General features: G+C 42.0%; 1 protein-coding gene across 3 annotated transcripts in view; it reads right to left on the bottom strand.

Moving 5' to 3' along the window:
* Positions 1 to 14,497, bottom strand: part of LOC118815190 (protein eva-1 homolog A) — an 84,686-nt gene that overhangs the window by 26,532 nt on the left and 43,657 nt on the right. Inside the window, exon 1 of one of the 3 annotated variants that reach the window (XR_005007797.1) lies at positions 4,667 to 5,130. The exons of 1 other annotated variant lie outside the window; for it this stretch is intronic. The gene's annotated coding sequence lies outside the window, so the exon portion shown is untranslated. Of the gene's footprint in view, positions 1 to 4,666; positions 5,131 to 14,497 lie in introns of those variants that run through there. One more of the 3 variants, XM_036581141.1, reaches the window with a different exon arrangement.

Consider the following 14,497-nt stretch of genomic DNA (forward strand, 5'->3'; position numbering starts at 1 on the left):
GTTGGTTGATCATTTTCTGAAGTAATCAAACACATTCAGTGGTGTTGAGGTCTGGACTCTGGGGTGGTCAGTCCATTGCTCAGCTTCTTTGTTTGATGTGTCCGTCTCCTTTTCTCAGTGAGGTTCTTCTTGAACAGCTACACATCCTTTCAGACCCACAGCGCTGAGTCGTCTTCTCTCAGTGGAAGGATGGACAGAAACACCTGTGGATGTTTTCAGATCTGAAGCAGCTTGATTTTCTCTCAGAGATGAAAGCTGTAAGTGCTGTTAATATGACGGTTTTGCTGGTCTAGCAGGTCTTGCACAGTTGTTCTTTGTATCAACTTGAAACTCTTGTTTTTTCCATTTTGGCTTTCCTCTTCCTTATGCAAGTGGATTATCGTATATCTAATCTCCTCAGAATTATCCCCTGAAAATGAATAACCTATATTTAATGGTGTTTTAACTCTAGGGCAGGGGTTGGCAAACTTGCGGCTCCAGAGGCAGAATTAGATTTTTAAAAATAAGGTAAAATAAAGCTTTACTGATAGTTAGTTCTAACACAGTTTTAACAAACACTGCTAATTCACCCTTTAACCCTGTAGGTTGGCGCACAGACTGCTGGTCACCTTAAAAATGCAGATATGAATCTGGCCAAGCTAGTAGCTAACGAAAAGGCAAAAAGAAAGTTATAAGATGAACATCAATAATTTGAAGATGAATGGACTTATTTGCATTTATAATCACTCCAGCTGGTTTCCTGATACGTTTAATCTGCAACAAGAAACTGTCAAACACTAAAAAAGTCATGAAGCTGAAGTCAGCTCCTCATTTGCCAGCTTCTTGTTCGAATTTTCCTGTTCCACCTTGTGCAGCAGTTACATCCTGGTGCCTCAGGCCCCATTTAAGGTGGAACGGGGAAAATCAAACAAGAAGCTGGCGAATGAGAAGCGACTTCAGCCTCATAAAAATCGAACGTTTAGGGACATTTTACAAGAAACTATTCCATTTTTGCAGAAAAGTTTCCTGCCTGAGATGTGAGAAAAGCTGCTTTAGCTGAGCTAAAGCTTAAAGCAGAGCAAAGTAAGTCTGCGTTTTTGTTTGTATTATATTTTTTTATCCAATATTAGTACATCAGCACATACTGAGACATATTTACAGCCAAGACGGTTAAGTGGACATGAACTAAATAAATCCCAAAATGGTCTGATTTTTGTTGAAAGGTCAAAATGGCTCTTCTTATCATTTGGGTTGCTGACCCCTGCTCTAGAGTAAATAAATGAAGAGTGGTCTCTGACTTTTGTCAGGTAATGACAGTTATCTATCTATATATTCACTGCCACAATTCATTTCTCCCACTCTATGGAGCTCCAGACAGCCTAGGTTTCAGAGGCAGCAGGCCTGCTCAGTCAAGCCCAGAAAGGGATCACTTTGCTGGGGGGAAACAGAAAGAACCTCCCTCTACCCCCCCAGGGCTGGAGGCCTCTACACCCATCCCAGAAAACATCTGCTCCAGACACATCTGTCGGCACACAGAGAGTTAAAAACACCCGCAGCGAGAGAGAGAGAGAGAGAGAGAGAGAGAGAGAGAGAGAGAGAGAGAGAGAGAGGGAAAAGAGTGTGTGTTGGTGGAGGGGGGGTGAGTAAGAAGGCATGTCTGGGGAGAAAAGAAGGAATGCATGGCAAAAAACTGAACAAATCAAAATAGAGAGAGAAAGGAGAGGAAGTTGTGGGGAAACCAGAGGGCAGAGAGAGAGAGAGAGAGAGAGAGAGAGAGAGAGAGAGAGAGAGAGAGAGAGAGAGAGATAAAGGGAGAGAGAGCTGGAAAGAGGGAAACCAAGAAAGAAAGGGAGCAGAAACAATATAAATATGGAAAATAAGCTCCCCAACATTCAGAGAGAGCAGACAGAATTTGCTGTCTTAACCACAAAACACATAGTTCAACACAGACGGCAATGTGTGAGGAAGGTCTGTCCGCAGATCGCTTACATCACACAATCAGTTCCCTACACCAGTGTTCTACACAGTGCTCTAATGAAGGGAAGAGTGATCAGGACTGGGTTGCATCAGATTTACACAGGTTTATATTTAAGTTTGGGCAGAAAGTCTTTACTGAGGACTTAGTTACACTAGTTAGTTTCCAACTATCCTTTTGTTACACATGGTTGCACCACAAATCCGCAAGTTGTGTCTTAACTAGTAACAACTAACTAATGCATACGTCGCTTAACATGAGGATAACATGTTCAGAACCAATCAGTAAACCCGCAGCCATGGAAACGCAGCGGCAGTTGGCTCTGAATTTTTCACTGGTAAAAATATCCAGCATGGAAGAGAACGACGTGTACAGGTTAAACTGAATAAAACTGATTATCTACAGCCGCTGTCTGTTTATTCTTTAATATTTCCCTGAAACATGCAGCTTTTAAGTGAAGGTTTCTGGATAACCGACACAACAGCAGATCAGTTTAGCCGTTGGAGTCCGATGATTAGGGCTGTAAGTAAAATCACAGGGTATAGCCTTCAGAGTTTTTAGCTTAGTTAACAAAAAAAGTCATGTTTTTGGTCTTTGTTGTGTTTTCTATGTAGTTTCTGATGGTTTCCCCAGAACTTCAACCTGCTGAGGGAGATGTAAATATTAAGTAACTACTGAGCCCGACGTTAAAACTAGTTTGTAGTGCAACTCGTTCTGATTTAGTAACCTGAACTTAGTAAACACATTATAACTAGCCTACGTTTGAACTCACACGCAGGTAGTGCAGCCGGCCACTGAGGACTATTTCTGTTCATTTCGGTTCAACTGACATCTAATTCAACACAATAAACGTGTGAAATGAACCTGCTCAGACCTCCTGTGTGTTCATACATACTGTGTTCTTTTACACAAACACTTTTCAAAACACAAGTTGTAAGGATGACTGTCTCACACACACACACACACACACACACTCACACACACACACTCACACACACACACTCACACACACACACACACACACATACACTCACAGCTTGTAACCTTCAATAAGTCTGTTGTGGTGATGCCACCGCTAACCGCTAGCAGCTATCTGCTACATCGCTCCAGTGTTAACAGAGGATCATGAGACTGGAAGATATCACACACACACACACACACGTACGCACACACACAGCGCTGAGTCATACTGAATCAATGTGTGTGTGGGTGTGTGTGATAATGATTACTACACAATGACTAAACCACATGATGTATCAGGTAATCTCTCTCTGTGTGTCTGTCTGTCTGTCTCTCTGTTTCTCTCTCTCTGTATCCGTCTGTCTGTCTCTCTGTGTCTCTCTCTCTGTCTGTCTGTCTGTCTCTCTCTCTCTGTCTCTCTCTCTCTCTCTGTATCTGTCTGTCTCTCTCTCTTTCTTTATCTCTCTCTCCATCTCTTTAACAGTCTCTGCATTTCTCTCTTTCTCTTTTCTATCTATCATCTATCTATCTATCTATTCTTTCTTTTTTTTCTTGCATCTCTCCTCTTTCCCTTCATATATATCTCCCTCTTTCCTTCTCTCCATCTCTCTCTCTCTGTTTGTTTCCTTCTCTTCATCTTTCTCTCTCCCTCCCTCTCTCTCTCTCTCTCTCCTCCAAGCCATTGTAACTTAACTGAGTCACTGCCGGTCTCATAAAGACACCCAAAGTTATGAAGACAGAACCAGATGCGCGCACACACACAAACACACACACACACACACACACACAAACACACACACACACACACACACACACATCCCAGCTATGTGGAGTCATCAGATTGTTTGGTAAACAACGTTTTTATCATGAGAAACACACAATCACACTCCAGCAGCACTGCTGTGTCTGATCCACTCAAACCAGTGCAACACACACTAACACACCACCACTACGTCAGTGTCACTGCTGAGAATGATCCACCACCCAAATAATACCTGCTCTGTGGGGGTCCATGGGGGTCCTGACCACTGAAGAACAGGGTGAACAAAGTATGCAGAGAAACAAATGGACTACAGTCTGTAACTGTAGAGTGTATGAATTGAGATATAATAATATATACTAATCACATTATATATGCATGATATATAATTAAATATCCCTACACTGTTAGAAATAAAGGTTCTGTTCAGGTACATTTTTCGTTCATCAAGGTACAAACAGTGTAAATGTTCCCTCAAAGGTACAACAGTGGTTTTAGGGTCTGATTGTGAACCTTAAATAAGTTTTTCCAGGTGAAAAGTTCGTATTTGTACCTTTTCATAACCGAATGTTTTAAAACAGAACAGTAAAATAAAAGCCTGGAGACGAGACGGGGTGTGTGGAGTCAGTACAGCTTAGAACATATCATTTCAGTGGATTATGGTTCAGTTACGTTCCCTGACTAAAGGTACTGAGATGAACCCTTGAGGGTCCCACCCCAGTGACAAGAGGGGTCCTGCCCCAGTGACAGTACCTTTATTTCTATATTTAAAAAGAATCTTCTTAGTCTAAGTCTAACATTAACCTCAGTCACCAAACAGAATGTTTTTGTTCTTACAGTTTAAATAAAAATGAAACAGAGCTTTTTTACAGACTTTACAAACTCTTCACTGGTTTCACAACAAAGTCCCAACATTTCAGTCCCAAAAACGACCCACCAAAAACACACACAGGCACCAGAACCCTGAGCAGTGAAGCTGAAGCAGCACTTACACACACATGTTGAAGAGTCTCACACTCGTTCACACCATCTCGCTCCCTCCTTTTCTCTTTTTCTCTCCTTCTTCTCCATCTCCGTTCCCTCTCTCAATACAGCCCAGTCTACCTGAGAGCCTGCGCTCGCGGTGCTGTAGAGGAAAAAGCGAGGGATGATGGCCCTTTAAGAAGGTAAACTCCTCCACACGTCTCTTTTTTTCTCTCCTTCCAGAACAAGCCGACTGTCTTCTCCTTCCTCTTCTCCTAAATCACTTCTCCTCTCCTCCGATTCCTCTCCCCCTCTTTCCTTTACTGCCCTCCTTCTTTTCTTTTCTCTTTTTTCCTTCTTTCTTTCCTCAGCAAGTCTTTCTTTCCTTTTTCCGTCTGCTGCACTTTTTTCGGCACTCTGAAGGGAACGAGAGAGGGAGCGGGACTGACCACTTCAGCACACAGAGCGCACACACACACACACACACACACACACACACGCACACACACACAAACACACGCACACACACACAAACACACGCACACACACAGAGCAGCCAACCAGAGCAGAGAGGGGGGGGGTTAAAGCGCATGTAATACTGAAAAACAGAAAGAGAAACAGGAAGTGACATAAGAATTTAATTCAGATTATATTACAGCTCAGACCACTAACCCCCCCCCACTTTCTCTTTTTTCTCCTTTCTTGTTTTCTCTCTATATTACTCTCTTTTCTCTCTCTCACTTTTCTCTTTCTGTATTTTTCCTTTTTTTATCTCTTTTTCTCTTCCTTTGCTCTCTTGCTCTGTTTTCTCTCTGTGCTACTCTTTTTCTCTCACTCCCTCTCTCTTTTCTCTATTTCTCTTGCTCTCTCCCTCTCTTTTTCTCGCATACACACTCTTTCTCTTTCTTCCTCACTCTTCCCTCTCTCACTCACTCATGCTCTAGCTCTCTCACTCTTTTCGTACTCTCACCCAGTCATCCAATCTCTTTCTCTCTGTTCTCTCTCTCCCCCAACTACATTATGTTGTCTCTCTCTTCTATTTTTCTATTTCTTCTGCTCTTTCTCTCTTATGCACTCTCTTTTTTCCTTTCTCTCACTTTTTCTCTCTCTTTCTCTGTCTTCTCGTTTGTTTTCCTTTTCTCTCTCTCTCTCTGTACTTACTCTAAGAGATGACAGACTTTTCTCAGAATCCTGATGAGAGGTTTGTCGCAATAGAAAAAGGAAAAAAATCACAACACAAACAAACAAAATCAACAACCTAAAAACTGTTTACACCAGAGTTTCTACACTGGAGCTTCCAGAGGAGGAACAAAACAGGCAGAGAGAGAGAGAGAGAGAGAGAGCGAGAGAGAAAAAGAGAAGAGTGAGCGAGAGAGAGGGAGAGACAGAGCAAGAGAGGCTTTTCATTCATCACTGTGTCACATTGGGAGGCCCCTCTATGGTTCCCATAACAACCACAGACGTGACCTCTGACCTCAGCTGACATTATCAACAGGAAGATGACAGAAGATACCTGATCGCTGATCAGAGAGAGAGAGAGAGAGAGAGAGAGAGAGAGAGAGAGAGAGAGAGAGAGAGAGACACGGTTGGCATGAAGGGTGCGCCACTATTTTATATAAGTCTGTAAAACGCTTAAGAATTCCATGCTAGACAGTTTGTTTTGTATTGTAATTAGTTTATTATAATTTGGTTGATGATGCAAACAATGGCCCAGTCCCATTCCTTATTTTTACCCCCAGCCCTTGTTTTCGAGTGTCACCTTGCCCCTTGGAAATGAGTTACAAGGGGTAGTGGTTGAAATCTTCCCTACAAAATGGGACCCTCAAATAAAAAGAGCATCACTTCATTAACAGCTACTAGCGCTGCTCTGTAGGCGACCCTGCCAGTCTGCAGTGACAGCAGAGGAGGGTAAAGTTCAGCTCCTCACTGCTGGGCTTTAGATACATTTAGGGAATCATATGCCTTCAATGGTGGGGGGACGCAATTATTTATTATCGCCCACCCTAATTCTTCAGTGATATGAAGCTGAAGTCAGATATTCACCAGCTTCTTGTTCAAATTTTCCCATTCTACTTTAAATGGTGCAGCAGTTCTGATGCAAGAGGTGCCAGAATGTAACCGCTGCATCATTTAAGGTGGAACGGGAAATTTAGCTAGCTAGCCATGAAGACATCAGCAAACTACTAGGCCGAGACTGAGAGAATTTAAGAGGTTCGGAAACTGTGGTCACTGAAAGCATTCTGTACTGAAGCAGAAATAAAAGGAAATACATTGTTCAAGGTTTGGTCCAAATTCAGTGTTTTGGATCAGTGTTTTGAAAAAAGAACTGAAAACGCTTGTGAGCAATTGTAAAAAACTGCAATCACAGTTTCCACTTTGATTCATTCGCTTTTGGGGCGGTAAGCAGAGTAAATGGAGTGAAGTTGGAGTTGTTTGTATCGTCCATTATCTTCAGTGAAGACAATTACATGGCCAGCAAGTGAGACTTAAAAAAGGATTTCATCAATTTTTCAAATTTTGAGATCAACAAAGAACTCAGAGTGGTTTTATGTGAAATGGTTAATACTAGAGAAACTTAGACTCTTATCAAAGATTACAGTGGTGCTGATAGGAACCAGGGGTCACCATGACTACAACGCAAATATAGCCATTTTATTTACTATGCAAAACCACCAATGAACCTAGTCTTTGTACATGGAATGTTGACGATGGTAAAATAGTGGGAAATCTGAAAAAATAAGGGGACTGTATAGCCTTAAAATACCAAATGTCTCAGTATTCATTAGCATTTCATGTACTAACTTTCTGTGAGGGAGCTTTTAGAGGTGGACGTCTGGTTCCTATCACCACCACTGGGAACAGTTCTGACTGTAAGCTTCTCCAGAACTGAGCATTTCACAGCAAACCACTCTAAATGTCCTTGTTTACATCTTAACCATTTAATTCTGAGTACATTTTGAAAAATCAGTGGACTTCCCCTTTTATGTTATATGTGTATGTTATATTCCAGTATTTGTGCAGACTCAAAAACGTTTAATTCCTTATTTTAGTATCCCTTAATGTTCTCAAACCACGTATTCCAGTCTGTGTCTGTACAAGCGTACCAGACGCTCCGCTACAGGGAGCCGGAGGGGACACACTAAAACATTCTGAAAACTCATTAAAATTCAACCTAGCGCATGCAAATGGAAATGTAAAATGCTAAAGGCATGTTTCTGCCTGACCCAGAGAGGGAGGGGAGGTGGGATGGGGGGGTGGTTGGACAAGCCTGTGGGGTTGAATTATACAGTCACAGAAAGTGAAAGGTCTAGATGTTCAAAAAATCTTTATTTTTATTATTATTACTGTAATAATATTGTGTTGCCTCTTGTTTGGTAATTGTTTTAAAAATCTGTAATTGTTTAGCAATGATAGAACCATCCCTCAAAACCTTTAATAAAGGTGTGAAGGTTTTTTATAATGTTTAGTAGCTTATTTGTTGTTTGTTTATTGTTGATTGCTGTTCTACTATTATCATTACTGATTGCACTGTATTAAGAGAGAGAGAGAGAGACATAAAGAGATAGAAAGACACAGAGAGAGAGAGAGAGAGAGAGAGAGAGAGAGAGATAAAGAGATAGAAAGTCTGAGAGAGAGAGAGAGAGAGAGAGAGAGAGAGAGAGAGAAACAGAGATACCAAAAGAGATAGAAAGACAGGGAGAGAGAGAGAGAGAGAGAGAGAGAGAGAGAGAGAGAGAGAGAGAGAGAGAGACAGAGAGAGAAAAAGAGAGAAAGAGAAACAGAGAGACTAAAAAAGATAGAAAGACAGAGAGAGACTAAGAGAAAAAAACAGAGAAAAGAATGGAAAGAGAAAGACAGAGAGAGAGACACTGGGAGAGTGAGAGAGACAAAAACTCAGAGACAGAGCGACAGAAAGACAGAGATTGGACGGATTAGGAAAAAGAGAAAGAAAGAGAGAAAAAACTGAGAGACAGAGAAAGACAGACAGAGAGAGAAAGAGACAAAGATTTAGAGAGACAGACTGAGATTTAGAGAGGCAAACAGAGAGAGAGAGAGAGAGAGAGAGAAAGTGAGAGAGAGAATGTGAGAGAGAGGACGTGAGAGAGAGAGACAGAGACGATGTGGGAAAGAGAGAGAGAGATAGAGAGAGAGAGAGAGATAGAGAGAGAGGACCATCACTTATGACCATTTTTTTGTTTGATTGTTTTGATTTTTGTTGTTTATGTTTACTTACTACTTATGTATTATTAAATGTATTGTATTTTCTATTAAACAGCCATAATTATAAAGCCTGATAAATTAGAAACAGAGAGCGAGCAAGTGAGAGAGAGAGAGAGAGAGAGAGAGGGAGGGAGGCTAAAGCAGAGAGTGGGAGAATGCTGAACAAGCAAAAAGTCAGAATCAGCCAGCCTCAGCACATCGCTATGACAACCCCAGCCAAACCCCGTCCAGCGCTACGGCGATCGCTGCCAGGCCAGGAGCAGGCCAGCTTTCTGTTGGCTCACTCACTGTCCTGAAAGCCCACTATTGGTCCACTTTCTGCCTTGCTGATTTCCTATTGGAGAACACACAGCTGGGCTGACTGAGGATTGGATTTCAGGACACGCCCCCAAAATTCACAGAGAATCTACTCATAGTGAACCACCAAACACGAGTGTACTACAGTGGGGGACAACGATGGAATAATAACAGCTTCTGCTGCAAAAAACAAAACCCAAACATACAGATCCTCGCATACACTCACACGTACACACACACACACACTCACACACACACACACACACGCACACACACACACACACACTCACACACACACACACACACACACGCACACACACACACACTCACATACACTCACACACACACACACACACACACTCACATACCCCCGCTGCCAGCCCTGTGTGTGTGAGTGTGTTCAGCAGAAAGAGCGAGGGGTTTTCATACTTCCACTCCAAATCAAATCTGCTGCCTTTTAAGGACAATGGCATGCAGCTACACCCCTTGCCCCCCCACTCAGTCAATCTCTCTTTCTTTCTCTCTCTCTGTCTCTTTCTCTGCATATATATATATATCGCTGTTGTCAGAAGAAAACCTCATATCTCCAAAATGGTAACTTCACAAAAGAAGGAAAAAAACTTTAATAAAACTTTATTTTTAATTTAAAGTGAATGGAACCAGAGTGTTTCCAAGTAATTTGGGGTCATTTTAGTCCATTTATCATGAAATTTTATGTATATGTATATGTGTGTGTGTATGTATACATCTCCCACTCTTTCTCTCTCTCCCTCTATCTTTCATTCTCTTTCTCTCTTTCTCCCTATTTTCTCGCTCCCTCCACTACTGCCAAAGCATTTAACAAAATACACATAAACATAAATAAGAGAGATAATATTATAGAATAAGTTAGAAATGAACACTAGAAATGAAGTTGTTTATTTAAGTTGTTATTAGTCATCAATAAAGAAAAAGAAGAATAAAAGAGTCAAGACAATTTCAAAACATGTAATAATCAGTAATAACCAAAAATAGTTTGTTGACTTTTCTCACTCTTTCTCTCAGTCTCTGTCGCTCTCTCTGTTTCTCAGCCTCTCTGTCTCTCTCTCTCTCTCCCTATGAGGTAGTATGTTTGGTCAGTTGGTCACATGACTCCAGTTTCCCTCTCTGTTTTATTGTTGCAGTAGTACTGCTTTGGGTTTTGGGTTACAGTCCAAATAGAAAGAAGAAAACTCACTGTGGTGCCACTCTCAGATAAAGACTTGTGGTTTTAGTCATGTTACTCAGCTCCTGTGTGCACTGTGTGGTTAAATCATATAACACATGCACAGCCGAGGCCCTTTCTGAGGCCCACCACCCATGACAATCATATTATTTTACATGCAAGCATGAAAAGTAATTAAAGCTTGTTTAATCTTCTTTTGGAAGCAAAGTTATGATGTCTTAAATAAATCTCTGGGCCTCTTGTGGATGCTTTCTACCTACTTTTTCTATTTTGAACATTTGAGTTCAATAATTGGCAGAACTAAGGAATGCAGAGTAAAATATTAGTTGCATTCAAAGATATGAAGATACTTAATACTAGCACTGGTTGTCATTTAACATAGTTTAATAGGATTTCCAGCGTTTTTTGAAATTCCTCGAAAAGAAAATGTCTCAGTCGGTTAGATGTGACCACAGTCATTCAGAGTGGTTTGGTGTGAAATGTTTCTGGTTTCTTAACAGTGGTGGTGATAGGAACCAGGAGTCACAGTGTCTAAAATGCAAATATAGCCATTATCTTTACTAACCAAAACCAACAGTGAACCTACACGTGTTTTTTGTTTTCATGTGATGCTGATGATGGTAAAATAGTATTTATAACCACTTTGTGTAACAGATTTCTACAAGGGAGCTTTTAGAGACATTAAACTTTTGAGACGTCTGGTTCCTATCACCACCACTGTGAACAATTCTGACTCTGTTTCTCTAAAACACAGCATTTCACACTGAACTACTCTAACTTTGACTCTAACTCTGACTTCGTTTACATCTTACTGATTTAATTATGCATCAGACATTTAGATAAAATGGTGGAATTCCTCCTTGAAATTGCTAAATGTTTCACTTAGGAACGATGCCACTGGACGCTGCTACATGAGACAGGTTTCTGAAATTTTTTCGTTTAGATAAAAGTTGATGGGTTAGGATGTGAGAACACACACACACAGGAAACCGGTTGGTTGAGAGGAAGGAAACAGGTGAGATAAGAAAGTTTGACAAAGTCTCGGTCAGGGCTCAGCGAGATTCCATCGCCTAGGAAACCAGCACATTCAACGGATCTGGAGCATGACCTCACACACACACACACACACACACACACAGGTGCACAAAGACACACTCATAGAGAGACTCTTTGTCTCTCTCTTGCACTCACACAGTACGGTGAAAGGTGAGAATCTGCTTTAAGGTCCAGTCACACTGGCTTTTGTCAGAGTCTCTGACATGCAAGTTCGAGCTCTCCTCTTCTCTTCTCTTCTCTTCTCTTCTTCTCTTCTCTTCTCTTCATGAAGAACAACACAAATGATGAACACAAGAGTCGAGTCTCTGGGCTGCTAATTTGAGTCGAGTCTCGAGTCTCTCGAGTGCAAGTCCGAATCGAGACTCAAGTCTCTGGAATGCGAGTTAGGGTTGAGTGTCAAGTCTGTGGGATGTGAGTCCAAGTTGAGTCTTGAGTCCCTGGAGTGCAAGTCTGAGTCGAGTTTTGAGTTTTGAGTCAGATTGGAGTCTTGAGTCTCTGGGTGCAAATCAGAGTTGAATCCCTGGGGTGCAAGTCAGAGTTGAGTCTTGAGTCTCTGAAATGTAAGTCTCGAGTCTCTTGAATCTCTGGGGTGTGAGTCCGAGTTGAGGGTTGAGTATCTGGAGTAAGAGTCTAAGTTCAGTCTTGAGTGTCCGCAGTAAGAGTCTAAGTTCAGTCTTTGCAGTAAGAGTCCAAATCTTTGGGTACCAGTCAGAGTTGAGTCTTGAATCTTTGGGGTGCGAGTCTGAGTTGAGTCTCGAGTCACTGGAATTTAAGTCCAAGTCTCGAGTCTCTGGAGTCTGAGTCTGAGTTGATTGTCTGGGGTGCGAGTCCGATTTGAGTCTAGAGTCTCTGAGGTCTGAGTCAAGTATCTATAATGCAAGTCAGAGTTGTGTCTCAAATCTCTCAAGCGTGAGTCTGAGTTGAGTCTTAAGTCTCTGTAGTGTGTGTCTAAATTGAGTCTCGAGTCTTTGGGTGCGAGCCTGAGTTGAGTCTTGAGTCTCTGGAATAGGAGTCCAAGTCTTGGGTTTCTCGGGCAAGTCAGTGAGTTGAGTCTCTGGGGTGCAAGTCTGAGTTGAGCCTGGAGTCTCCTGAGAGTGAGTCTGAGTTGAGTCTCGAGTCTTTGGAATGTGAGTCCAAGTTGAGTCTCAAGTCTCTGGATTGTGAGTCCAAGTCTCTGAGATGAGAGTCCGATTTGAGCCTAGAGTCTCGGAGGTCTGAGTCAAGTATCTGGAATGTCAGTCAAAGTTGTGTCTCAAATTTCTCAAGTGTGTCTTGAGACTCTTGATGGTGAGTCTGAGTTGAGTCTTGAGTCTCTGGGGTGCGAGCCTGAGTTGAATCTTGAGTCTCTGGGGTGTGAGCCAGAGTTGAGTTTCGAGTCTCTGGAGTGAGAGTTCAAGTTGAGTCTCAAGTCTCTGAGGTGCAGGTCTGAGTTGAGTCTTGAGACTCTTGAGAGTGAGTCTGAGTTGAGTCTCGAGTCTCTGCGGTGAGAATCTGCATTGAATCTTGAGTCTCTGGGGTGCGAGCCTGAATTGAGTTTCGAGCCTCTGGAGTGAGAGTTCAAGTTGAGTCTTGAGTCTCTGAGGTGCAGGTGTGAGTTGAGTCTTGAGACTCTTGAGAAGGAGTCTGAGTTGAGTCTCGAGTGTCTGAGGTGTGAGTCTGAGTTGAGTCTCGAGTGTCTGAGGTGCGAGTCTGAGTTGAGTCTTGAGTGTCTGAGGTGTGAGTCTGAGTTGAGTCTCCAGTGTCTGAGGTGCGAGTCTGAGTTGAGTCTCCAGTGTCTGAGGTGCGAGTCTGAGTTGAGTCTCTATCTCTTTAATAAAGAGTGTCTGCAGACTGGATGTGCTCCAGTACAGAGTGCAGGACCATGTCTCTCTCTGTGTTGATAAGAATGCTACTATTATAAGCACAACCACTCAAATAACAGCACAGCTTTAAAGCTCTGAATCGCCATCTGGGTATTTTTATAGACAGATATATCTCACACTCTGATTCTGCTGTCTGGGCTGTGTGTGTGTGTGTGTGTGTGTGTGTGTGTGTGTGTGTGTGTGTGTGTTCTTTATCACTATAATAATATATGAGACATAGAAGCAGGAAGTGAGTCAAATGTATCTGCACATGCACTACTACGGGAAGCCAACGGCAGGCAAGCATCCAAATGTTTTCACGTCCCCCATTCTGCCTTTTCTGTCTTTCTAGCATATTAAAACACTGATATTTGTCTTTAGTTGATTTTGTTTATTTTTTCTTTGTATCTTCTATAATGAACATTTCAGGTTATCTCTTATATATTCTAGAAATTTGTTCGGGCATTGTGTACCACAAACAAACCGGCTAAGCGATGCACATACCAGATGAAGATGCATATTTAATTGCTTTTTTGAGTGGCTATAATTGACCATTTTAAAAATAGTGATTGACAAGTCTCTCGGCCAATTGTCGCTAAATGCCACATCTTCCAAAAAGAGAAGGAAAATTCCCCTGAGAAGCTCTTCTGTCTGTCAGTGTGTGGAGCGACCTGCAGTCCGTATTTATGACTAGTTTTTCTGTGAACACTGGTAATGTTTTTATGCTGTGTACTGACAATCGCAATAGCTAGGGGGCGCAGTCGGACGATGGTACCTTGCACTCGATATCACAAGCACACAAACACTGTGCTCTGTCAGCTTCTTCAGTGTTTATTCTATTCAGCTGGAAACAGGAGGATAAAAAGAGGAGTTGCTCTTAAAAATTAAAGACAACATCACACACATACACACACACACACATGCATGGTTTTCATCAAGGAATGCAAAGAAAACCAGCTCTGCAGGCCAGCTCAATGTAGCATTGTCCATTATCCCATACCACACACACACTGCACCCTTTCACACTGTGGCAGGACCTGCTCCGCTTGCTCAAAACCCAGACCAGGAGAAAGAGCTTCTCTTAGATCAGCCTGCAAATGGCAACTTCACTCATTTATCACTGTTTATATCTATACATCGTCCAGTCTAAAGGGGAAATCCACCAATTTTACTCCAGTGTAGAGAAACTTACTGAGTTAAAATTGGCAGAAATCTCAAACCTGCTTATGTAGTTTCTGACA

Source organism: Colossoma macropomum, unplaced genomic scaffold (genome assembly GCF_904425465.1).
Source record: "Colossoma macropomum unplaced genomic scaffold, Colossoma_macropomum, whole genome shotgun sequence".
NCBI classification, from domain to species: domain Eukaryota; kingdom Metazoa; phylum Chordata; class Actinopteri; order Characiformes; family Serrasalmidae; genus Colossoma; species Colossoma macropomum.